Source organism: Suncus etruscus, chromosome 9 (genome assembly GCF_024139225.1).
Source record: "Suncus etruscus isolate mSunEtr1 chromosome 9, mSunEtr1.pri.cur, whole genome shotgun sequence".
NCBI classification, from domain to species: domain Eukaryota; kingdom Metazoa; phylum Chordata; class Mammalia; order Eulipotyphla; family Soricidae; genus Suncus; species Suncus etruscus.
In genome coordinates, this window is record NC_064856.1 from 23,519,888 (window position 1) to 23,546,437 (window position 26,550).

Genomic DNA, 26,550 nt, shown 5'->3' on the forward strand with positions numbered 1-26,550 from the left:
CAATGAGTTAAAATGTGAATTTACAACCATTTTACTTTACTTTGTATACAGAAAAATGGTCTGTGACTTTCTGTTTTATTTTACAAACTCAAAGCTTTGATCCTAAGAGTATTTCTCTGTTGTATTGCTATAACATTCCTTAATATTTAATAAAACAAGTCATTCTCTCTTTATTTTTGCCAAGTTCTCTGGGCTCTCTCTATTACTACCCATTTATACTAGAAAGACTTCGGAGTAATTTTACAGCCATATTCTGTCAACTTATTTAAGTTCTATTTTTTACATTTTGAGGGGAAACCAGACCTTTTTTTATAATGAGTCCTCTTAGTAGGAATACTGGACAAATTTTAATTGATGTTTCTTTCTTTTTATATCATTTCAAAATATATTTATCTTACAAATTGTATTCTTAGAACTTTATTATCTTTGTTCAATTTATTATTGCTTTGTATTTTTAAATGTTACTTATGAAATAAGCATAAGGCAAAAGTACATGTCATCAATATATAGTTTAATAAATAATTATGAAATGAACAACTTATACCCACAGTTTACTCTCAGTGTATCATTGAAAACAATCTATGTGTATTCACTTACCAATTATATTTCTTTCTCAAAAAATGTTATGCTATCCCATGTTTTGTTAATAGTTCTCTAAATTTTTATTTGGCATTATAAGTATATGCATCTATATACTAAGACATAGTTTTGTTTTTGCTGCTTTTCTTTAAAAGCAGGAATTGAATGTTCCTATTATGTTATTTGCATGTCCCTCAACATTGTTTTGCAATTCATCCAAGTTGATGTAAGCAATTGTGTTTCATTTATCTCTTATTCTGTGAACAGAGTTCCATTTTGTTTCACCATTTTTCTATCATTGGGCATTAGGGCTGTTTTCTCATGAAGCTGTCTTAGGCTAATATTACTATGAACAGTTGTGGGCATTCAATTGAACACATACAAGGTTTCATAAAGGTATATCAAGGAAAAGGACAAATAGATTAAAATTACATCTGTCTTCACTTGGAGTGATGCTCAGTTATTTTCTATTTATACTCTATTTATATTCCCTCTGGCAACATTTTAAAAGCTGTTAGCTCTCCATATCTTTAAAAAACCTTGGTATGATCAACATTTCACACTAGCTGGTAAGAAGGGGCACTTAAATAAGTTTTAAATTATTTACTTTTTATTTTTTGGAATGGAGGTTGGGGCAATATCAGGCATTGCTCTGCAGCCAACTCCCATATCACTCCCAGCAGTACTCAAGGGCCCAGAAAGTACTGGGGATCAAAGCAGGATCAACTACATACTATGTAAGTATCTTAACTCAAATGCTATCTTCCTGGCTCTTTAATATTTTTTGTTTATAACTATTACATTAAAGAGGCTCAGCATCTTTTCATATTTTTTGGACATTGCATTCCTTAATGACTTGTAGAGTTTATTATTTTATTCACTCTACTTTTGATTTGGGTTTTTGATTTGGATTTCCCATTTTCTTTATATTACCACTGAATTAATATAAGTTCATCATTTTAATAGCATCATATTTTTTTTTTTTTGGTTTTTGGGCCACACCCTGTGATGCTCAGGGGTTACTCCTGGCTATGCGCTCAGAAGTTGCTCCTGGCTTCTTGGGGGACCATATGGGACGCCGGGGGATCGAACCGTGATCCGTCCTAGGCTAGCGCAGGCACCTTACCTCCAGCGCCACCGCCCGGCCCCATAGCATCATATTTTTATTGTTTTTTTTCTTTCTATGGGAACTTGGTTGTGGCAACCATTTTACAACTTATATTGAATTGTTACATTGTATATAATACATATTTTTTATCAATTGCATATCAGTAAATATGGTTTTAAAAAAGGGAAAAACTAGTAGCAAATGTTCTTGATACCGCCTTCCCAGACATATTCATATCCTATTCCATGACGCTTACTACAAAATATTTGCTATTCTACCTACACATTGTAGGAGCAAACCTCATCTTAACTTAGGGCAAACAAGAAGTACCAGAGAGTTAATACCCTCAAAAGGTTTTCCAAACCATTGAAGACAGCAAGATGATGAGTGAATACCTCAATTTTATCACTTAGTTGTTGGGTTAGCTGCAACAAGTTTAAATAATGCTTCTAAAAAAACCTCAAATATCAAAACCCCAGTATTTGTTAATTTTATTGTTAATATTATTTTATTATTATTACTACTACTATGATTACTATTAGTCACTATTAGTGACTATTAGTAATTAATATTAGTCACTATTAGTAATACTAGCATTGCTAACTCATTGTGGATTGATATGGTCATAAAATACAGACAAAATAATTAGTAAAAAATTAAAATTAAAAATTGAGTGAAATTAAACATAAAATACAGAAAATACAAACTCCTCTTAAAATGTTGTCTGTTCCCAAAGTTACCTTGTCATGAAGGAGAATAAGTTCATGGCCTATCTTGAGCCCAGGGTCACCCCTGGAGTGACAATGTTCTCCAGCCCTGTTATTCACAAGGTAATTTTCCCTTCCCTAACTCACTTCCTCTTTCAGAAGATCATAGATCAATGCCTAATAAAAATATTGCTATTTAAATCCTTATCCTGGAGTAGAAAAGCCCAAAACAGAAACATGAACCAAAGAAAACAGTTGTAGTAAAGAGAATTTTTCTACCCTACAATCATAAAACTCTTTCTTAAATTTCTTTCATCATTACAGTTATACTTTCCATAAACTGTCTTCAGCTCATCTGCAAATGTGTTTTGATCTTTAAAACATGAACTTGGGATCTATTTCTTCCTCCTTGTCTAAGAATCACTTAATGAAAAAGAGTTATCTGGGGCTGGAGCAATGGCGTTTATATAGTTTTAAAGATAATTTTATCACTTCCTCCTCTGAAAACATTTTTGTAGTTTCCTTGTATCTCTCTTTATCTGGATTAGAGGTACCTCCTTCTCTCTGTATTCCCAAAACTTTAGGCTATATTCTGGTTAAATCATACTTAGTGTGTGTGTGTGTGTGTGTGTGTGTGTGTTTTGGGTCACACCCGGCAGTGCTCAGGGGTTATTCCTGGCTCCAGGCTCAGAAATTGCTCCTGGCAGGCACGGGGGACCATATGCTGGGATTCGAACCGATGACCTCCTGCATGAAAGGCAAACACCTTACCTCCATGCTATCTCTCCGGCCCCAAATCATACTTATTTTGAATTGGTGCTTTTTCCCTATCTATTATAGTCTGATATTCTTTTGTTCCTTTTTCTGTTAATGCAGTGAGTTACATTAATGGATCTGCTAATGTTGGTCCAATATTGATTTTCTAAAATAAACTTATTTTTCCCTAATTGTAAAGTAGTATTGGATTGTCTCCTAATATTTTTGCTTGAAGGGTGCATCTATTTTCCTAATTTTCCTCATAAAAATCTTGTCTGGTTTTCTTATTGAGTTACCTGGTGCCATCTAATGAGGACATGCCCTGCCACATTCTGAAAGGGCATATTAAATGGATATTACTAGTGTGCTGAATGTTTGTTCCACAGCACTTATTTAGAACATCTCTCAATAGGGGAAAGCTTAAACTTCTGGTTCAACTTCTCTGTTGTTTGTAGAATGTTTCCCTAAGTTTGTTACATTTTTCTAGAAATTATTTTTATATTGCATACATGTCAAATTTATTGGCATAAAAGAATATTTAACAACCTCATCTTATCCTTTTATTGTATAACCCCAAACATGTGCCTGAAACAAACATTTATCTTATTGATTTATTAAAATCCAATTTCATGCTTCCCAAAGACAACTCCTTTCTCACTTTATAATAACTATATCATTGCTTTTGTTTATAGTTTTTATTCCTTAAATATGCCTCCCTAAGCATGCTAGGGCTTATTAAATAAAATAAACAAATATAATAAATAGTATGTCAATTATGGTATATCTCATCATTAACTTTCAATCTATGTATATATTCTATCTTAGCTTTCATTTTCTTCTTTTATTGATAAGTTAGGTATCTGTTCTGTTTTTAAATTGTTTCTTAGCTGTAATTTTAAAGAAAGAGTTACTTTGCTTGATCAGAATAATTCTCTTTAAGAAGGATGAAGACACATGTACAAATGTCTGGTGGCCTTCCCTTATGCAGCCTTACAAGAGATGACCTGCAATGGTCCAGTTTGGAGGTTAGAGTTGCTGGGGAATCCTGGTAAAGTACATTGGAAAAAACAGTCAGAATCCTAAACCAGCCTAAAGGCATGGAGACCTTTGAGACAAAGAATCCATCACAGAAGACAGAAAAGCCATTGAGATGAAAATTCAAGGTCCTGGTGTATCACATTTGATACAAGAGTGAGGTATCATCACACACAAGAGATTCACACAGAGGAGAAACCAGATGTTTGCGTGGAGTGAGACATTCGGTCTCATCACACTCGAGAAGACATATTGGAGAGATACCTCATGAATGCAGAGAGTTTCGGAGAGGCTTCAGACTGAGGACAAGTCTCATTAAACTCCAGAGGTCACACTGGAGAATCCCTATGTTTGAAGCAAAAATGTCTAATGAACAGTCACATTTCTGTATCTACAAAGAACTAATCAGCCAACACAACAGCATGACATGTATGAGAAATTGACTTAGAAAATGTTCCAATATCTTCCTTTATATTTTGCCTTATTCACTAATAAACTTTTTCTTTTTATAAAAAAAAAAAAAAAAAAAAAAGAAAAGAAAATTCAAGGTCCTAGCACAGATGGATTCCTTGAAAGGTGAAGTGCTTGGATGGCCTTGGAGGAGGGGCTAAGAATATCAAAAGAACAACATCAATTGTTCCAAACTTTTCCCCTTGGCAATCTCCCTAGCTAAGCCCTGGAGGGAGGAGCAGTTTGGGAAAAGTGTATTTTAACTAACTTGTCAAAGGAAGCAGTGCCCAGGCTGCCTGTATCCATGCTGCCACACACATGCTTTCTCATCTCCCTTCCTGAGAGCTTTTATAATTTAGGGGTCCTTCCCATTCAAGGAAGTGGCACACATCTCTACCTGAGTTGTGTACAGATTCTACTCTGAAGCATGATTTGAGGGAGTGTGGGCAAGGCTTTAGTCAAAAGTCAAAACTTATCGAACACCAGAAGACACAAAGTGGAGAGAAGTCCCATGTTTGTAGGGAATGTAGGCGAGGCTTTAGTCGTAGGTCAAGTCTCATCACACACCAAAGGATACACACAGGAGAGAAGCCCCATGTTTGTGGGGAGTGTGGGCGAGGCTTTAGTCAGAGGTCATATCTCATCAGACACCAAAGGATACACACAGGAGAGAAGCCCCATGTTTGTGGGGAATGTGGGCGAGGCTTTAGTGAGAGGTCAAGTCTCATCAAACACCAAAGGATACACACAGGAGAGAAGCCCTATGCTTGTGGGGCATGTGGTCGAGGCTTCAGAAATAGGTCAAGTCTCATCAAACACCGAAGAATACACACAGGAGAGAAGCCCCATGTTTGTGAGGAGTGTGGGCGAGGCTTCAGTCGTAGGTCACATCTCATCACACACCAAAGACTACACACAGGAGAGAAGCCCCATGTTTGTGGGGAGTGTGGGCTAGGCTTCAGAGATAGGTCAGGTCTTATCAAACACCAGAGGACATACACAGGAGAGAAGCCCCATGTTTGTAGGGAATGTGGGCGAGGTTTTAGTCAGAGGTCAAATCTCATCAAACACCAAAGGACACATACAGGAGAGAAGCCCCATGTTTGTGGGGAGTGTGGTCGAAGATTCAGAGATAGCTCAACTCTAATCAAACACCATAGGACACATACAGGGGAGAAGCCCTATGCTTGTAAGGAATGTGGGCGAGGCTTCAGTCAGTGTTCAAGTCTCAGCAAACACCAAATGAGACACACAGGGGAGAAGCCGATTTGTTTGTAGGGAATGTGGGCAAGGCTTCAGTCAGAGGTCATATCTCAATGCACACCAAAGGACACACAGGAAAGAAGCCCCATGTTTGTGAGGAGTGTGGGCAAGGCGTCAGAAATACGTCAGGTCTCATCAAATACCAGAGGGACACATACAGGAGAGAAGCCCCATGTTTGTCCAGAGTGTGGGCGAGGTTTCAGAGATATATCAGGTCTCATCCAACACCAGACGACAGAAACGCCATGTTTGTGGGGAGTGTGCTTGAGGCTTCACAGATAGGTGAGGTATCATCACACACAAGAGATTCACACAGAGGAGAAACCAGATGTTTGCGTGGAGTGAGACATTCGGTCTCATCACACTCGAGAAGACATATTGGAGAGATACCTCATGAATGCAGAGAGTTTCGGAGAGGCTTCAGACTGAGGACAAGTCTCATTAAACTCCAGAGGTCACACTGGAGAATCCCTATGTTTGAAGCAAAAATGTCTAATGAACAGTCACATTTCTGTATCTACAAAGAACTAATCAGCCAACACAACAGCATGACATGTATGAGAAATTGACTTAGAAAATGTTCCAATATCTTCCTTTATATTTTGCCTTATTCACTAATAAACTTTTTCTTTTTATAAAAAAAAAAAAAAAAAAAAAAAAAGAAAATTCAAGGTCCTAGCACAGATGGATTCCTTGAAAGGTGAAGTGCTTGGATGGCCTTGGAGGAGGGGCTAAGAATATCAAAAGAACAACATCAATTGTTCCAAACTTTTCCCCTTGGCAATCTCCCTAGCTAAGCCCTGGAGGGAGGAGCAGTTTGGGAAAAGTGTATTTTAACTAACTTGTCAAAGGAAGCAGTGCCCAGGCTGCCTGTATCCATGCTGCCACACACATGCTTTCTCATCTCCCTTCCTGAGAGCTTTTATAATTTAGGGGTCCTTCCCATTCAAGGAAGTGGCACACATCTCTACCTGAGTTGTGTACAGATTCTACTCTGAAGCATGTATCTTAATCCATCCCTCTCCTTCCCTTTCTTTACTTCCCTAATAAACTTGTCATACTTGCACTCCACTATTCATGTCATCCTGAGATTCTTTTCTGTGAGGGAAAGGCCAAACCCAAAAGACCTAGGAAAGATTAGGGCTGATTTTCTTTTCCTGCAAAAACCAATTCCTTGCTCTAGCCTGAGTCTGCGGCTCCTTAAATAATTAGGTTGCAGAGCAGAACAAGTGGACTCAGGCTCAGTATGATGACTGTCTCTTAGGGTCAGCAGGAAGTGAGCATCTATGTAGCACAGGGGCTTATAGCAGATTTTTATCAGTTCTGAATCTCCCAGAAATTACCTTGGTGACAGAGATGTGTAGAGAAGTGGCAGATTTCCTTCAAAAGGTTTCTGCTTCACTCCTCCCCACTTCACATAAGCCACTCAGGAAACCACAACCAGCAACAGTAGTAATGTTCTGCTAGTCATTATATGGTTCCATGTCTGAAGAACTTCTAACCTGACAGGAAAAAGAAGACTTTAAATGCAACCATCCACTTTGCTAAATAAGGGTTTGTTGGGTTCTTAATGCTGTAATCCAACTCCAGGAAATTGGGTCTGAAGCAGGGTAGCCCAAACAGTTAATAATCCAAGCCAGCCATAAGGGTGGGAAAAATTGAAAGAAGGCTTCCAACCTCCTGGTTGTCATCCTACAGAAACCAACAACTTTTATTCCCCTTCTATCCACCCCAGGCCTAGAAGGGTCCAATAACAGACAAAGAACTAATACAGGTAATAAAATGGGGTAAAAGAGCATCTACTTCATAGGTGTTGTGGGAATCCATCACATTAACACATATAAGTGCTTAGCAAAGTGCCTCACACAAAACTATTTTCTGTGTGTTTACTGCTCCCCCAAGTCTCCTCATATTTGTTGACAACTGTTCCACTGATAGACTGGAGATCACCATTTGAATGTTTTGTTGTTGTTGTTTTTGTTTGTTTTTTGGCCACACCCTGTGATGTTCAGTCGTTACTCCTAGCTATGCACTCAGAAATCTCTCCTGTCTTGGGGGACCATATGGGACACTGGGGGATTGAACCACAGTTCGTTCTAGGTCAGACGCATGTGAGGCAAACACCTTACCACTGTGCCACTGCTCTGGCCTCTAGATGTTTTGTTGGTATTATCAACTAGGAACATTGCTGTTTTCCTTTGTGTTCTTATTTCATTTTATACCTCCTATATTGTTTACCACATAAGCCATATCTGCTCATAGTTTACTGAGTATATGAAGAAGCCATATATGCTCCTAACCTACTGAGTATCTGAAAGAACTTTCTAGAATATTCTGATCTCTATAGTAAATAATTTTAAAATATTTTTGTCACTAAGGACTCAGGATTCAGGTATTCAATATTATTTTTAATATATGCTTTTAATCTTACTTGACACTGCTCTAACAGCTTGTAGGCCCATAAATATAACATAAAAACAAATTAGTATCTGCATGGCTTACAATGGAAATCTATAGCTCATAATAATGAAGTAGGTAGTATGTTCAATTATGAATATTCAGGAGAAACAAGGGTTAAGGAAGAAGGGCAGGAGTGGGTGCTAGGGATTTCCAATCTTGAATGTACTAGTTGAGGAAGATCTCTAAAAAAAAGTAAACTTTTGAGCAAATCTTAAGACTATGAAGGGACCTGTTTATTTATGAGGGAGAATAGAGGGTGTCAGAATCAGTCTATTGAGAAGGAACCTGAGGCAGGAACACACCAAGCACCTTTAAAGAGATCAATATGTGGGATGTACAATGAAACAGAAGTAGAAGATAAGACCAGAGTAGCAACCAAAACTGTGAGTTTAGGTCACTGGAGCCTGAGGAACTCTGGTAAGGATTTGGACTTTTTAGCCCAGTAATAGGAGAAAACATGTAGATTCTTTGCAGAAGAAGAGGATACGATTTGACCCATAAAGCCATGAGTATTCTGGATGCTGGCTTGAGAACAGGTTGCTGTGGCTGACCAAGTGCCACAAACTATTTATGGGACTGTTGTCATCATCAAGGTGGTAGATCTTGGGGACTTGGTCCAAGGAGTGAACCGAGTTAGTGGGGTTGTGAGAAATGGTCAGGTCTTGCTGTAAATTAAAGTATGAATCAAAGGAAGGATTGGACGAATAGGGGGTGGGATTAGCTAGATTGGTGCTTTGTAGCAAGGAAGGGGGTTCCATTTATAGAAAACAACCAGGTAGCAAAGAAAGTTTCTTAAATTTGTGCACTCTGGGGACTTGTTTGCGATAAAAAGGAGCCTTCAAAGGTTTTGACTCAAACAACACACAAAAGGGAACCCAGATACAAGTGATACAATGTATTTACTGTTGAGGATGACCTGGGGACTGCTCTATGCATATTTAATTCAGGAAGTTGATTAGAAATCTAGCAATCTAATTTTTCATTTAGAGCTCTTATTTCTTTGCTATTTTTCTGTTTGGAGGATCTGTCCAGTGGTGATAATGGAGTATTGAGGTCCCCTACTATTATCACAATTCCCTTCATGTGTTTCTCCAGGTTTGCCAGTAGTTGCCTCACATATTTTGGTGACTCTACATTAGGTGCATAGATATTGACCAGGGTTAGTGTATCTTGATCTAATGTTCCCCTGATCAGTAAGTAGTAACCCTCTTTGTCTCTGATCACTTTCTTGAGGTTGAATACCTCAATGAAAAATTAGAAGATTTAGGGTTAATAGATTTATATAGAGCCCTCCATCCCCAGAAAGTAGAATATACATTTTTCTCAAACCCACATGGAACCTTCTCCAGAATAGACCATGTCTTAGGATACAAAGCCAACTTATATAAGACCACAAAGGTAAGGATCATTAGAAGTACCCTTTCAGATCACTATGCAACAGAGCTTATAATTGATGTCAAGAAGAAGCAATGGAGGAAAACTAATACCTGGAGATTAAACAACATGCTGCTTAACAACAGCTGGATCAAAGAACAACTCAAGGAAGAAATACAAAGATTCCTTGAGACGAATGACAATGAAGAGACAACATGTCAAAATTTATGGGACACAGCAAAAGCAGTAATTAGGGGGAAACTCATAGCAATGCAGGCCTATGTCAAGAAACAGGAAAATAACAAAACCAACACCTCAAAGAATTGGAACAACAGCAACAGAGAAATCCAACCACAACCAGAAGGCAAGAAATAATAAAAACCAGAGCAGAAATAAACAACATAGAAACTAAGAAAACAATACAAAAAATCAATGAGACCAGGAGTTGGTTTTTCGAAAAAATAAACAAGATAGATAAACCATTGGCAAAACTCACCAAAAAAAAGAGGGAAAACACCCAAATCACTAGGATCACGAATGAAAGGGGAGAGATTACAACAGAACCCCAAGAAATACAACATATCATGAGATCATATTATGAACAACTTTATTCAACTAGGCTAGAGAACCCACTAGAAATCGACAGATTCTTGGACAAACACCCTCTTCCAAGACTGGAAAAGGAAGATCTAGACAGTTTAAACAGTCCAATCACTTCAGAGGAAATTGAAGATGTAATTAAAAAACTTCCTAAGAACAAAGGTCCAGATGGATTTACAGGTGAATTCTATCAAACATTTCAAGAAGACTTATTACCACTGTTTCATAGGCTTTTCCAAACCATAGAAAAAACAGGAATCCTACCCAACTCCTTTTATGAGGCTAATATCACACTCATTCCCAAAGAAGGCAAAGACACCACCAAAAAAGAAAACTACAGACCAATCTCGCTAATGAACATTGATGCAAAGATACTCAACAAAATCTTAGCAAACCGAATCCAACACTTCATCAAAAAGATCATACATCACGATCAAGTGGGATTCATACCAGGAATGCAAGGTTGGTTCAACATACGCAAATCAATAAACATGATACATCACATCAACAACATGAAAGACAAAAACCACATGATCATATCAATCGATGCCGAGAAGGCGTTTGACAAAATCCAACATTCTTTCATGTTAAAGACACTCAGCAAAATAGGGTTAGAAGGCACCTTCCTTAAGATAGTTACAGCTATTTATGAAAAGCCTACAGCCAACATTATACTTAATGGCGAGAAACTAGAAGCATTCCCACTAAGGTCAGGAACTAGGCAAGGCTGTCCACTCTCTCCACTCTTATTCAATATAACCTTAGAAGTCCTAGCAATAGCAATCCGACAAGAGAAGGGAACCAAAGGAATTCAAGTAGGGAAAGAGGAACACAAGCTAGCTCTATTTGCTGACGATATGATGATATACATCAAAAACCCTAAAGAGTCCACAGAAAAACTTCTAGAAACAATCAACCAATACAGCAAAGTGGCTGGATACAAAGTCAATACACAAAAGACAGTAGCGTTTTTATATACAAACAATGAAGTTGAGGAGAGATTAAAAATACAATCCCATTTAAGATAGTATCAAAAAATATCAAATATCTAGGAATCAACCTTACAAGAGAAGTGAAAGACCTATACCAGGGAAACTTCAAAACACTTCAGAAAGAAATTGAAGACGATCTAAAGAAATGGAAGAACATCCCATCCTCATGGATAGGTAGAATTAACATAGTCAAAATGACTATTTTACCCAAACTGCTATATAGATTTAATGCAATTCCTATCCAAATCCAGGCACAATTCTTTAAAGAAATAGAACAATCAATTACAAAATTCATCTGGAACCACAAAAGACCCAGGATAGCCAAACACATACTGAAAAATGAGAAGTTGGGAGGCATCTCCTTACCTAACTTGAAACTATACTATAATGCCATAGTAATTAAAACAGCATGGTACTGGAACAGAGACAGGACCTCAGACCAGTGGATCAGAACAGAATTCCCAGACATAAACCCTCAGATATACAGCTAACTAATATTTGATAAAAGAGGCAAGAATATGAAATGGAACAAAGAAAGCCTATTCAACAAATGGTGTTGGTACAACTGGAAACTCACATGTACGAAAGTGAAAATCGACCCATATCTCACTCCTTATACAAAAGTCAACTCAAAATGGATCAAAGACCTGGAAATTGGACCTGAATCTATAAAGTTTATCGAGAATAAAATAGGCAGAACACTCGAAGACCTTTATATCAAAAGGGTCTTTGAGAATGGAGCACCAATGGCAAGAACGTTAGCATCAAATATAAACAAATGGGACTACATCAAACTAAAAAGCTTCTGCATGGCAAAAGAAACCCTACTTAACGCAAGAAGACAGCTAACAGAATGGGAAAAAATCTTTTCACTTGATATATCAGATAAAGTGCTGATATCTAGAACATACAAAGCGCTCAGAAAGCTGAGCCCCTCAAAACCAAATAAAGCCATAAAAAATGGGGAGATGAAATGAATAGACACTTCTCTGAGGAAGACAGAAGGATGGCCAACAAACACATGAAAACATGCTCACCTTCACTCATCATCAGGGAGATCCAAATCAAGACAACAATGAGATACCACCTCACACCAGTGAGGTTGGCTCACATCAAAAATAATGGAAACAACTTTTGTTGGCGAGGATGCGGTATGAAAGGAACTCTCATCCGCTGCTGGTGGGAATGCCCCCTAGTCCAACATCTATGGAGAAAAGTCTGGAGAGTGCTCAAAGAACTCAGAATTCAGCTGCCATTTGACCCAGCAATTGCTCTCCTAGGCATATACCCCCAAGATGGAAGGACATTCATTCCAAAATACGTATGCACCCCACTATTTATTGCAGCAATCAGTATAATAGACAAATCTTGGAACCAACCTCGATGTCCAACAACAGATGAATGGATCATTAAGATGTGGTATATATATACAATGGAATATTACATGGCAGTTAGAAATGATACAATCACAGACTTTGCAGCAATGTGGATGGACCTAGATCATGTTATGTTAAACGAAGTAAGTCAGAAGACAAAAGAAAAATACAGAATGGTAGCACTATTCTGAAACACCTAGAACACATATTTTATACACAACTAATACTTAACAATCAAATAACAGGGTTTAACATGGTAGAAACTCCGAACACTGTAATTGTCAACATATACGTGGGAGCAGTGTCCAAAATACATGAAAAAGGAATAATGCAAAATTTTGATTACACAATATACCATAAAGAAAACAATAACAATAGAAACAGCAGCATAGAGAGAACAGATATGTAATCAGACTTCTACAACAAAGGCCCACAATAATCCCTTGGAGTTCGTATACAAGAACACAAGTATAGAACACCAAGGGAAATCACGGACTGCAATGGCAACATACCATAACACTACCTTTTAATGCCTTTATCTTACTATATTTTAAATAACCTCTCAGCTTTTCTGTCCACAGGCGCCCTTGGATACAAAGGGCGGACAAACTAAGGTGGCAATTCAGGATACCACACAGGATACCATACCTTGCATGCACTACGAGATGGCCACGAGAAAACTCTTTAACATACACTTTATCTCTAGGTAATACCTCCATTTAGGAATTGAAGCACGTGATCATTCAGATCATCGAAGCAGTACCTGAGACGTACAGACTTAAACCACAGGCTCGATTCTTCGAACACTTTTAATTAAACCAGCATTCCCTTGCTATTCTCTCCTCTCTTCTTACTACTTTTCTTTTCTTTTTTTTTCTCTCTATTCTGCTTATTACTTTTTTCTCTTTCTCTTCCCCTTTTCTCTCTAAGGTATTTTCTCTTTTCTCTTCCTTCATACCCTTCCCATATACCTTCCCCCTTTCTCCCCTCCGGAAAGCCAACTATCCCTTTACCCCTCAATCCCATCCAGATCTTCCACCATATTAAAATTTTTCACCCTCAGTCCTTATTCTATTAGGCATCAAGATCGACCTCCTACTCAACGAACCAGTACCCTGCACCCAGGCGAGGGGACACCCAGATAAACCCACACCTCGTCTCCTGAAAGAAAAGACAGCCAACTCCCCTGTGGACTCATGCTGCGAGGCCCTCCCTACTAACTCTCCCTAACGTGGACTGTTCCTTGAAACTGGGCCTAGCTCCAAAAGTATCCCCAATGCAAGAACTCTTCCAAGACCTCCCTGCCGCAAATTTTAATAATCTGAAAAAATTGTAATCAAATTCTTGTCGTTGATTTCTCCTTTCAGTTCATGATTGTCCCCAATTTAACGTTTTTTTTTGCCTGTTTCACTAGTTTATCTCCCCCATTGTTTTACATTTGTTTCTTTAGTCCTAGTACCACTGTGTTTTGGTTGTTTTAATGCCTAAATTGACTGTTAGATCAAAAATTGCCTTATTACCTCTTAAATATAATCTTGTGTCTCTCCCCGCTGCAGTACAAAAATCAAACACTGCCATCACCCTAGCCTTATTAAAAGGCCTAGGTGTTACTGGTGTAAGCACAAATATTTATTCATTGGTTCATACTCTAGAATCTGCTAATGCCTTATAACTGTTGCTAAAAATGTTTACAAACTTAAAGAAGTTTACACTACTGTTGATTTCCTAGCAAAGAGTGCAGAATAACCGCCGTGGTTCAAAATTTGACATTTTTTTTGAGGGAGGGGGGAATTTGTGTCATCCTTAGAGTAAAATGTTGCTTTTTAAAATAAATTCGGCTTAGCTAGAGATAGCATTCAACACATAGAGGATAATTTAGTAAATAGACAAAAAGATATAGAGCAGAGTGAGAGCTGGTACAAAAATTGGTTTTCTACCACTCCATGGATAACAACAGTGCTCCCAGCCTTTTTGGGGCCCTTCATTGGCTTTATGTTGCTAGTTTCCTTTGGTCCTTGGGCTTTTCGCAAACTCACCACCTTCGTAAAGAATCAAGTGGATGAAGCAACCAGAAAGGACTCAAAGGTTCTATACCAACAACTATGCACCTCAGAAGACCAGCTGACACCTGACATCTCCCCTCCTGCCAACTCTCCGCCACTTAAGTTTGAAGTTATCGAGGAGCTGGCGCATAGACCTCAATCTGTGCCTTGCCAAGCTTTGGAAACGACTGAATCAAGGGTAGCAGATGCGGTGACTGGAAGCCCCACACCTCTTCACCCAGTGTGGCCAGTCCACCGAGGCACGTCTGTCCCTTCTATATTGTATACTAAACGGGGGGAAATGTGGGAGATCGAGCACCCCACATATCAAAGGAACTCTGAATGAATTTTCCACCGCCTGTCTGATTCAAGCCACAAAAGTTTGCATAGCCCCGAACCAACAGAAAACTCTGCAAATAAATTTAGCTCAGCACAAAGAATCTGGCTTAACCAGATGCCTTAACCTTTCCATGGAACCTGTTTTTGTAACTGCTCTCAAGCATGTAGTTATAGATATGTTTTTGTAAAGTTTAAATTATGATCCTTATTGCTTGCACAAAAGATAGATCTAAATGGAAAATAGGCTAAACAAATAATTGTATTTGCGTAAATATCAATTAGCTATTTGTTTAAGAATTTGCTTCCCCTCCCCCCATCCTGCCAGGTTCCTCTTTATCCTTCCCGCCATCAAAATGTGTTTATGCTCCCATTGGTTAAAATTGTTGTACTTGTACAAATCTGATTGGTTTATGTTTCAATCCTATGTTACTAAAATAGGCCCTGGATTGAGCTATTATGAAAGGGGCCCTTGGGCTACTGTGAAGGTAAGAAGTGCTCAGGCCATGGGGGTATTGTTGGAAAGATGTGTGCAGAAATAATGTTAATCGTATATTAACTTCTGATCCTCAATAAAAATAAGCTATTATAAAATAAAATAAAAAATAAAAAAATAATAAAAATAAAAAAAAAAGAAATCTAGCAATCTGGGTGGTTAGGCCCATCAGAAATTTGAACAAATGACTGGAAAGCAAAGGAAAGATATTGGTGATATATTAATTAGGGATCACTATCATATGATAGATTTTATAGTCAAGAGACTGGAAGAAATAATAAAGAAAATTAGTTTTGATTGAGTCAACCAACCATTTGGCCCAGTCTCACTAATCTGAAAAAAAAAAAAAAAAACATGATGCCACACCAAATATTCCTTAGACTGTCCTGGCTAACAAATCTAGGGCCTTCTCAGAATAGGAGCAGGCAGATTCTTCTTTTGCTTGAAGTCACAGCAGCCTGCAGCCACACCCAGCACCCTCCAACATAGAAACAGTCCAGCTTGACTATAGAACCTAATCAAACTTCCAAGTCACCACATTTTTCCAGTTCTATAGCTCCTGGAGGAAGCAGCTGCATAACCAGCCAAGTGATACCTCTGAATTTCATTGTACTGTCAGCCCTCTAGGATCACAGCAATCTGATGGGGAAGACTCATAGAAGATTACCAAACTCAATGAGCCTAAACAATAACACGGAAAGCTAAACTAGCACCAACCAGCCTAGTAAATTCTCAAACAATACCGTCAGTAATACCATTGTGAGACATAACAGTGATTACAATGGACTTTTATTGATCTAAATTTTAATGATTCCATTTGCCTTTGTTTTGAACAAACAATATAAAATAAAATTGTACTTGTAAGAAAGCAGGCTGGGGTGGAGGGTGGAAATTGGGGATATTGGTAGAGGTTGTTAAGGGAAATTTTATGAAAATAGATGTTAGATAATTATACTAACTCAGGTGATCAGATATAGATGCCTGTTAAGCCTTTCTCCACCCACACCTTGTTGATCCTCTTGAATTTACCTTGAAAAGAAAATCTTTGCCACAATCCATCCCCCTCCTTATTTATCCTCTTGCTCTGGAATTTCACCTTGAGATGTCAAGGGCCTGCTGCCCTGGTAACCATTAGCAAATGCCCCTCCTGAGAGAAACTCATTTGGGCTAAAGAATGGACTTCTACTCCCCCCTCCTAAGGTTCTCGCCTTATTTGGAAAAGGACAAGCTCACCAACTGATCGGACATTGTGTTTGAATTTGGACTAGAGATTGGTGCATTCTACAAGCCCTACTTTCCATATCAACCCTCCTCCTAAGGTTCCTTAAACCTATAAAAGACAATTCCCTAAATTGCCGGTGGCTTCCGGTTTCAAAGCCAGTGCCCCAGCTAGCTGGAATCAATAAATCTGTTTGCTGATTGCATTTTCTGAAGATTCGTGGTCTTTACTTGAGGCATGGGTTTTCTCGGACCCTTAACAAGGTAATACTGGAAACCTTGGAAGGTAACATTGGAGGGTAACACTGGTGGAACTATTTTGTTGGAATATTTAATACCTGAAACAACCAAATTATAAACAACCTGGTAAAACACTGTGTCATAATTAAAAAAAAAACTTTTAAAAATAGATAACCAACTATGGTTTTGTCCAATTAGCAGCTTGTTTTCTAAATAAAATTTTCCTGAATACCATCAAACTTGTTCATTTATATGGGCAGTTAAGATATTTGAAAATGGAGATTCTAGAAACATTAGAACTTTATGAAAATGCTCCTCAGCCATTGATTCACAGAAAATTTGCACAGATACCCCCCCTTTTTTTAACTTAAACTTTACTATTGATTAAAAAGCAGATTTAATTCAGTGATAGCTCATATGCGTGAAGCTCTGGGTTTAATCTCCCATCACTTGAAAAAATTATGTTGTGTGCCTTTTCTGATATTGGTCAGGCAACACTTAGTTCGACTCTTGGACAAAGTAATTAACATATAAACTAGCATGTTAATACATCATAGTGAATATGGTAGCAGTGCTATCATATACATACCTCTTTGGGCCAGACCCAGAAATGTCCAGGGCCTACTCCTGACTGTGGTAAGGGATCACTCCTAATGGTGCTTAGGGATACATAGATGAATTGAACTGGTGTCGGTTGCATTCAAGGACAGTATTTTATTTTTTATTCTTTTTTAAGGACAGTACTTTAAACCCCATTAGGGGGCCAGAGCAATAGTACAGCAGGTAGGCCACTTATAAGGCAATCTGAGTTCAATCCCAGACACCTCATATGATCCATTCAAGGCCCCCCAGGAATAATCCCAGAACACTATTGATGTGGTCCCAATACCCAAAAAAAAAAAGTGATAATATCTCTCTAACCTGATAGTCCCCATTTTATGAATGGCAGTATTATACCATACCTATGAGTGACAAAGACAGAATGTCTCAGCTCCAGTACATGGGCTATTTTCCTAACTCCTAAATTCTATAGGCTAGGAAGTTCTTTTTAATGAAGTACACCCCATTCTTTTTATACAACTGGATCGTCCCCACCCCTTGCTCATTGTAAAAAGATTTTTTTGGAGAAAAATTCCCTTTTTGTCTTATCTCCTAATTCTGTGTCATATTACCCTTCTTTTTTCCTTTTATAATTCTTTAATGAATCCACACATACCCTTTCCACAATTTTATTTCTTCCTCTGTCTAACAGCATGGAACTTTCCTTTCTTTTGACAGAGTTCTACAACAAAGGTTAATTACTTTATAATTTCATTCCCTTTAAAAAAACACACACTAAAATTGCTAATTTTAACTGTGCTTCTTGTCAGTGGGTTCATGTAATTTCACTGTAATTAAACCAGATGTTTTCTTGTGCCTTAAAGTCAGGTGGTAATTTAGAGAAATTTTTATTTCAACATAAAGGAAGGTAAGAAGTGATCAAGGGAAGTTTCCCTTTCTCCTTTCTTCTCCATCTTAGTATCTGAAAAGTAGGGCTAATGAGGGTGAACTCTGAGGTTAGTTGTAAGAAGTTCCCAGTTAATTTTGGTAAAAGGCACAGTGTACTAGACTTAACAAAAGCCTTCCTTCCTGCTAATTCCAGGTCTTTTTGAAAAATGGTTCCTGGTCACACCATTCTAGATGCCATGCACCACATTTGTCAGTTGGTTAGTTGTGATTCACTCACTATAAAGAGAGTCAAAACTAATTTTAGAAATAAAGGTATTTGAAAATGTTGAGAGACCACCTTTACATAGCATTGTGAGTGAATTTTATGAAGCCAAGATGGTTTCAGACTTTTTGTTTCCACTGATGTTTTCCAGTCCTTTCAGATCTTTTCCTTCTGGATAAATGTTTACATTTTAGGATATAAAATATAATATTTAATGGAACTGTACAGTGAAATGTTAGTAAATATTTCACAACCAGCTTTCCAGGAACACCAAATCAAACAAAATACTTAAGGTGATTGTCCATTTCATTGGTGTGAATATCTCCACAGTGGCCCATTTCAAGCAATGAATGGGGTGTTAATGAATTCAGACACAGAAAAAAGAGGCTAATGGTAAATTCTAGCAAGCCAGTATGAATTGGTTTTATAGATAACATGAATAAATCTATTAATATGTACTCTTACCTTTCTTTTCCTTTGTAGGATAGTGACATATTTTATTTGCAAAGAAGAGGAAAATAGAAAGCTTTGGGAGCTATTTAAATGGGCTGGCCTGAGAACTGTACATTTTTAAGTAGTGAACATTAAAAGGGCTCTATAACATTGTGAAAGGCCTGGGCTTTGAGGTCAGAGATCTATATATTCAATAGGTAATAAGCAGCTACCACATGCAGAACAAAGTATACTACACTACGTTGTACATTCACACACATATTATGTATATATACACAAAGAGAGGTATTTTAGATAATGATATTATAGAACATAATAAAATAGTGTTAGGGAAGTTTTGACTGGATGCCAAGGGTATAAAAATCATAAATAAGATTTGTGCAGTTACTCATTGACTCTTCTATTTGTTGCATGGTAAGTTTGGAGAGGTTCCTAAACTCTACATCTTAGACTTCTCTTCTATTTAACTTTATCAAAGCATTTACATCAGGGTATTTGCAGATGGTACCAATTAAGAATAAAAGCATGGAGCTTAGCTCATAGTGGGCAATAAGAACCTTAACTGCATTTTCACTACTCCTTATGAAGTCTCAAGGTCAGCTTTTTAAATATCTAAAAGATAGCCAGCTCTGATTAACTGATTCAGAGCAGAGGAAGGTATATTTAAGATTACCCCCTTTGCCTAAATGACCCTGACCTGTGTTCCTTCTTGCTTTGTTATTATCGTCTAATTTTTATTCTTACTTTTCTCTTTTCTAGCTGTTTGGTGCGTATATCATTACCTATTGCTAGCAACATGCAGCCTCCTCCAACAAGCCTGTGACACGAGAAACCAAGTCATTAGATTTATTTAAATGAACATAAAATCCAGGTGCTTACTCCTCAGGTTTGTTAGTCTTCCCGACATTTAATGTATATTTGCTATATAAAAGAAAATAATATATACCAACTATGTATGATTAATCATAATAAACATCAATTATATGTGTTAAGACTATATTATAAATTATAACCAATTCTCTTTCTGTATAATTATTACATAGGAGTCTCTACATTTCCTTATTGAAAAATAAGAAAAATAATAGTTAGCTTTTTTAATATTTTGTGTTAAGATTTAAATGAATCTACACTACTGATAAAATAAATGTAGTAGAATAAGTTCTATGGAAAAGTATCTGTTCAGGCCTTCCCAAATCATGTAAGTAGCAAATACCAGAAGCTAAGTTCTTTGTTCCAGTGTCAGCTCTGAAAGTAACCAACAGAAGGAGCAGGAGTATCTACAAGACCTTAATGAAATAATCTCTTGTAGAGCCATAAAAGAAGTTCTAAACAGCCATAATAAAGACCACAAATCTGGGGCTGGAGCAGTGGCGCAGTGGTAGGGCATTTGCTTTGCCTGCGGTTGACACAGGATGGACCTCGGTTTGATCCCCTAGAGTTCTATATGATCCTAGAAGCCAGGAACAATGACTGAGCACAGAGCCAGGAGTAACCCCTGAGTGTCACCAAGTATGGCCCAAAAAACAAAACAAAACAAAAAAAAAAAACAACAAAAACAAAAAACCAAAAGAACACAAATCTATGTAAACCTCTTTTTTTTTTTGGGGGGGGGGTGGAATGCCCAGAATATATTAAGTAAATAAAAATAACAGAGTATATCAATAATGCATCTTTTTTTTTGCTTTTGTTTTTTTTGGTTTTTGGGCCACACCCGGCATTGCTCAGGGGTTACTCCTGGCTGTCTGCTCAGAAATAGCTCCTGGCAGGCACGGGGGACCATATGGGACACCGGGATTCGAACCAACCACCTTTGGTCCTGGATCAGCTGTTTGCAAGGCAAAAGCCGCTGTGCTATCTCTCTGGGCCCTAATAATGCATCTTCTATAGAAGAAGTAAAAATATTTTGGGGGGCCGGAAAGATAATAAGCAATAAGGCATTTGCCTTGCATGCAGCCAATTTAGGAAAAATGATGGTTTGAATCCTGGCATCCCATATGGTCCCCATGCCTGCCAGGAGAGATTTCTGAGCAAAGAGCCAGGAGTAACCCCTGAGTGCTGCCAGGTGTGACCCCCCAAATTTGTTGCTGTTTTTTTTTCTTGGGGGTGTTGTCCCCAGTGGTGTTTGGGCACACCAAAACTACTTTGAGCAGAGGCCACGTGATGCTAGGAATTGAATTCAGGACCCTGGGTATCCAGATGTGTACTCTAGGCTTTGAGCTCTCTCCTTATCCAAGAAAAAATATTTTTTTCTTTCTTTTGCAAAACAAATTTTGGAAAGGTAACTCTGAAATGAGAAAAAAAATGGTCTTTTTTTAGGTTCAGAGAGGAAGGACAGGAAAGAGATAGTGAATCAACAACACCTTTCTGAATGTACCTTTATTATAGATTTGACTCTGAACTTTGCAATTGTTTTAATGGAAAAAAAAAACAATGAAATTTAAAATTTAAAGATTGCTAAAAAGGCAAACCTTAACAATGAAACAAAAGATCCTGATTGGGCTTCAACTTAATATTTCAAGCATTCCAGGGAAAAGAAATAAGTTTTGAATGTAGTATTTAACGATTGGACAGGAGACAAAACTAAAAAAAGACAGTGCTTAAAGCTTCTAGCTAAGGCAGAGAATTTCTTGTTTCTTTGGGATTATAATTCTGAAGCTATTTCATGAGTATTGTAGAGTGAGGCCAGTTGGAAGATATGGAATCAAGGTTGTCACTATGGGAGAAGGAGTGAGATCAAGAAAAGAAGTATCCTGGATGGGTAGAGCTTATGACTTAAAATAAATTAATTGTATTTCCCAGCTCCACCTACTTAATGTACCTCTGTAAGGTCACCCTGAAATAAGACTTAGCATAAGTTCCTCCATCTTAAGATATCAGCCATTTTAGACACACTGGTTGACCTCTCAGTTACCTCCCCCCCAACCATGTCCTGAAACCCTTGCCTCTCCAGAATTGTATAAGGTAGAGTGAATTGACCTAACAGTTACCTCCCAACCAATTCTTTTTTTTTCTTATTTTCACATTTTATTTATTTATTTATTTTTTATTTAAACACCTTTATTACATACATGATTGTGTTTGGGTTTCAGTCATGTAAAGAACACCCCCCCATCACCAGTGCAACATTCCCATCACCAATGTCCCAAGTTTCCCTCCTCCCACCCAACCAATTCTTGAACCTCCTAACCTATCCTGAACAAAGTGCCAATCCGTCAAAAAGAAGAAACTCATGGTCTGACAGTTCCCAAAAATATATAAAAAGTATACTCTTTAAATAGATATAACCAATAATTGTAAAGGGCATAAGAAAATTGTGAGTTGTGGTTTTAGAGCATAAAAGAAAGTCTCTTGCTCAAGGCCAGGGTCATTCTCCTCCTAAAGGGAATGGCTCTGACTGGTCAGCTTCTAGAGTCAATGCTTGTTAGACTTGTGATTTGTGCATAATAAAATCTTTTTAATATAAAACTCATTGCTGTGTGTGTGTGTTTTTTCCTAGATACTGGACCCTAACGCCTGAAGACAGAAACATTGCATGGAACATACCTAGGGCACCTTTCTTATGCCAAATACTACTCAGCACTGCAGACAGAAATCCTTGGATAAATGATAAACATCAGGTCAGGACAGAAATTGTAAGTAAACTTCACACTATTTGGTTAAACCAGGAGCAAGGAAGCCTAGTGAAAATTGACCCATATGCCCAGCAACCTATCAGAAGGGATTGCTAACCTGTTATCATTGGGACAATGATAAGCATCAAGAGAATAAACCCAGAAATATATTAACTACATCGAGAAAAATATCATTGGGAATTCAATGAAATCACTTATTCCAGCGTGGGGAATGAGGAAAAAAACCCCTTTCCGTAAGGATGCTAAATAATCCACACAGCAGGAAGGGTATATTGAAAATTAACCCTTTTGTAAATACCAGCAATTGATTCAGGTGAGGATCATCAAGAGGTGTTAAAACTACTAAATGAGAAATTCTTTTTTGTTTTTTGTTTTTAGGGCCACACCCGGTGGTGCTCAGGGGTTACTCTTGGCTCTGTGCACAGAAATCGCTCCTGGATTGGGTGACCATATGGGATATTGGGGATGGAACCTGCAAATGCCTTACCACTGTGCTACCACTTCGGCCCCAGGTGAGAAATTCTTAGAAAATAGTTAACTCATAGGACCTCAAAGTATCACTACACAGACTCACAATATAATAAAAAAAAATAGTGCCACATGCCAGAAGATAGGGTAAGGGGTGTTCCTGTACATCTGAGTAACTGAAATAGCATGTTCTAAGATTCCTGATATTTTGCCTTGTGTACCATCCTCAAGAACTGCTGCATTCCCAAGCTAACAAGCTTAATTTGCCAAACTTGAAAAATTTGCCAAATTTGAAAAAAAATCTCCTTTTCTTATCTTACAGAGATAGTTTGTATTCTTGTAACGTAAAATCAAGTTTCACATTATTTGAAATGTGAATGCCTATTTAATTAATTTAAAATTGTTAATAAATTTAATTTGTGTGCGTGTTTATTTTGTCTATATCTAGTTCTCAGGACTTACTCCTGGCTCTGTGCTCAGGAATTACTCCTGACAGGGCTTGGAAGATCATATGGGGTACCTGGGATTGGAATTGAGTCAACTGCACACATTCACTTTGGCTCACTGTTAAATATCTTAGATATTTTATGATCTAGAGATCAAGTTTGAGAAAACTGTATAGTCTTCTATATGGCAAAGATGAGGATCAGGGACCATGACTGCCTTTAAAATAGTTAAAAATATTCTATGTTGTGGCCGGAGAAATAGAACAGTGGTAGGGCCTTTGCCTTGCATGCAACTGAGCCAGGACCAACTGTGGTTCTAATCCCGGCATCCCATATGGTCCCCCAAGCCTGCCAGGAGTGATTTCTGAGCAGAAAGCCAGGAGTAACCCCTTAGCACCATCAGGTATGTCCAAAACACCAAAAAAAAAAAAAAGTATTCTATGCTCTCACATGTTATTTCCATTTATATGAAATGGAAAATATAGCAAAATGTTAACAAATGTTGAATGTAGGTGAGGAGTTTCTAAGGTTTCTTTATCCTATTCTTTCCATTTTTTTCTGTAGCTTTGAAATGACTCAAATGCTTTTGGGTAGGAGTCATGGTCCACACAAGACCCTTCCATGTCCCAGGACAATGTACATGCTCATAAATTGGTAGCCAGAGCAGAATCTTCTCCAATGTTGCTTTTATCCTTCAAGGTCATATAAATTTTGCTCCATACTCCAGACTAGTCTTGATTGTATTGTAGTTAAAGACAGAGAAAGAAGCACACTGTTAAGCAAGCTGGGGTTTTGTTGAGGGAAAATCTGTAAAAATAAAGAGCCCTGAAGTCACCTCTCAATAGCTGCTTCCAGATGAGCAAAAGATCCCAAACACTAGACTACTAATCTCAGAAATCCGTTTCTTCCCAGGCCCCGAAAAGTACCTGGGTGCTGAAATGACACATTCTCCAAACTCCCCAGAAAACAATTTTGCAACAGGGACAAAAACAGTGGGAGCCTGTCAGCTCAATTTAGGTTGCTGTCTGGCTCCCTAAAGGGTTCAGTTGTTAATCAGCTGCCTAAAACCCTTCACACTAGCTGCTCTTGAGATGATGAACTCCCCAAGTAACAGAGAAGGGGCTTTTCCCTTTTGAGAGGTGGAGACTGGGCTTCATCCTGGTGGATAGAGGTTGCCAGCGCTCTGGATAAACTCAGTAGAAAACCGAGCTTTTATATGATGGGGCTTTTAATGTGATAACATCTGCATTTCTCAGTAGAGTAAGAATTAATGCTTTATTAATGGATGTTAATTAAAATTTAATTCTAAGCATTGCTACTCTCACATCATGATTATGGTTTTGTAATTCTCCACCCCTCCCTTTTTTGGTGACAAGAAGGAGAAAAGGAGAGGTTACAGCATGCTTTATAGATGGATTTGTGATTAGCTGTGGTGTGTGTGTGTGTGTGTGTGTGTGTGTGTGTGTGTGTGTGTGTGTGTGTGTGTGTTACTATAAGGCAACCTAAGACTGCCAGAATGTCCAAGAAAAAATTAAAAATGCCCTAGGCTACCTTGGTCGAATTCAGTCTTTCAGCTTACAAATTCTCCATTTTTAGGCCACTTTCAGCAGTGTTTTCTTCATTACGATAGGAGTTTCCCAGGAATATGTATCTGAAAACCACCCTCCTGCCCTGCTATGAGACCTGACCCCCGCTCACATCACTGTGCTGGAGAGCAGTGTCTGATTTTCCATCAGGAAAACTGGACCTGATGACAGTCCTGAGTGCTTTCTGAGCTCACATTTTTCATTCTTTTCCTTATCAAGTGCACATGAAGCTACTGCATTTTGGAAAATGTACAATCTGCTGGGCATTGTTCCAGTTGTTTTTATACCATAGCTTTAATGAGAACAGAAATCCAGAAGGTGGTAGTATTAGGATCCACAGCTTGGCAGATGAGGACACCAAGGCACTGGGGGTCAGCCACTTGTCTCAGTCAAACTAGGCTGCAGAGCTAGCTTCCCTCAGAGCAAAGTTGGATTTATAGGAAGCAGATCTTGCAGGTGGCCTGGATGCCAATTAAGTGGGTGGAGACAGTTCTATTAGAGACCTGGATATACTACAAGGCAGTCAGGCAAGCAGGAGCCCAGCTGATAGCAGCTGGAACCCCATTACAGTGTGGCACAGAATGTGCAAAGTCACATTCTGAGAGATATGGATGAGAGGCTACAGGGATAGACTTAATGGAGGCCATGCAGGTTTGCTTTTGAACATAGGTGCTGTGATCCCTGCAGCTCTAGGATGAGCCACTGGGAAATGAGAATCGGGGTTGGGAGAGGAGAGGTTGATATGCCTGTGTCATCTCCTAGTGGACTTACCAGCTAAGGAAGGAGTTGCATCCCTTGGATTTATGGGATGCTTTAATTGGCTTTGTGAAACAATAGCATAAAATAGTCTTGCCACAGTGGATACTCTGCCTGAGGTTCAAATACTAATCAAAGTCAAAAGGGTATGAGCCTTGTGGAGATGACAGTAACAGTGCTCTGCTCACTTTCCTGTATATCATCTCTTAAGGTGTCTGTGTGTGTTTGTGTGTGTGTGTGTGTGTGTGTGTGTGTGTGTTCTGGTATACTTTGGATCAAGAGTTTTCAGAAATGGGACCAGACCAATAGCACAGTGGGTAGGGTGTTTGCCTTGCATGTTGCAGACCCTGGTTTGATGCTTGACATCTTATATGGCCCCTCTGAGCATGCCAGGAGACATTTCTGAGTGTAAAGCCACAAATAACACCTGAGTGTTACTGAGTGTGGCCCCAAAAACAAACCAATG

At 38.3% G+C, this 26,550-nt stretch overlaps 1 protein-coding gene across 1 annotated transcript in view; it reads right to left on the minus strand.

Moving 5' to 3' along the window:
- PTPRT (protein tyrosine phosphatase receptor type T) overlaps positions 1–26,550 on the minus strand; it is a 935,630-nt gene that overhangs the window by 498,938 nt on the left and 410,142 nt on the right. The window lies entirely within an intron of this gene.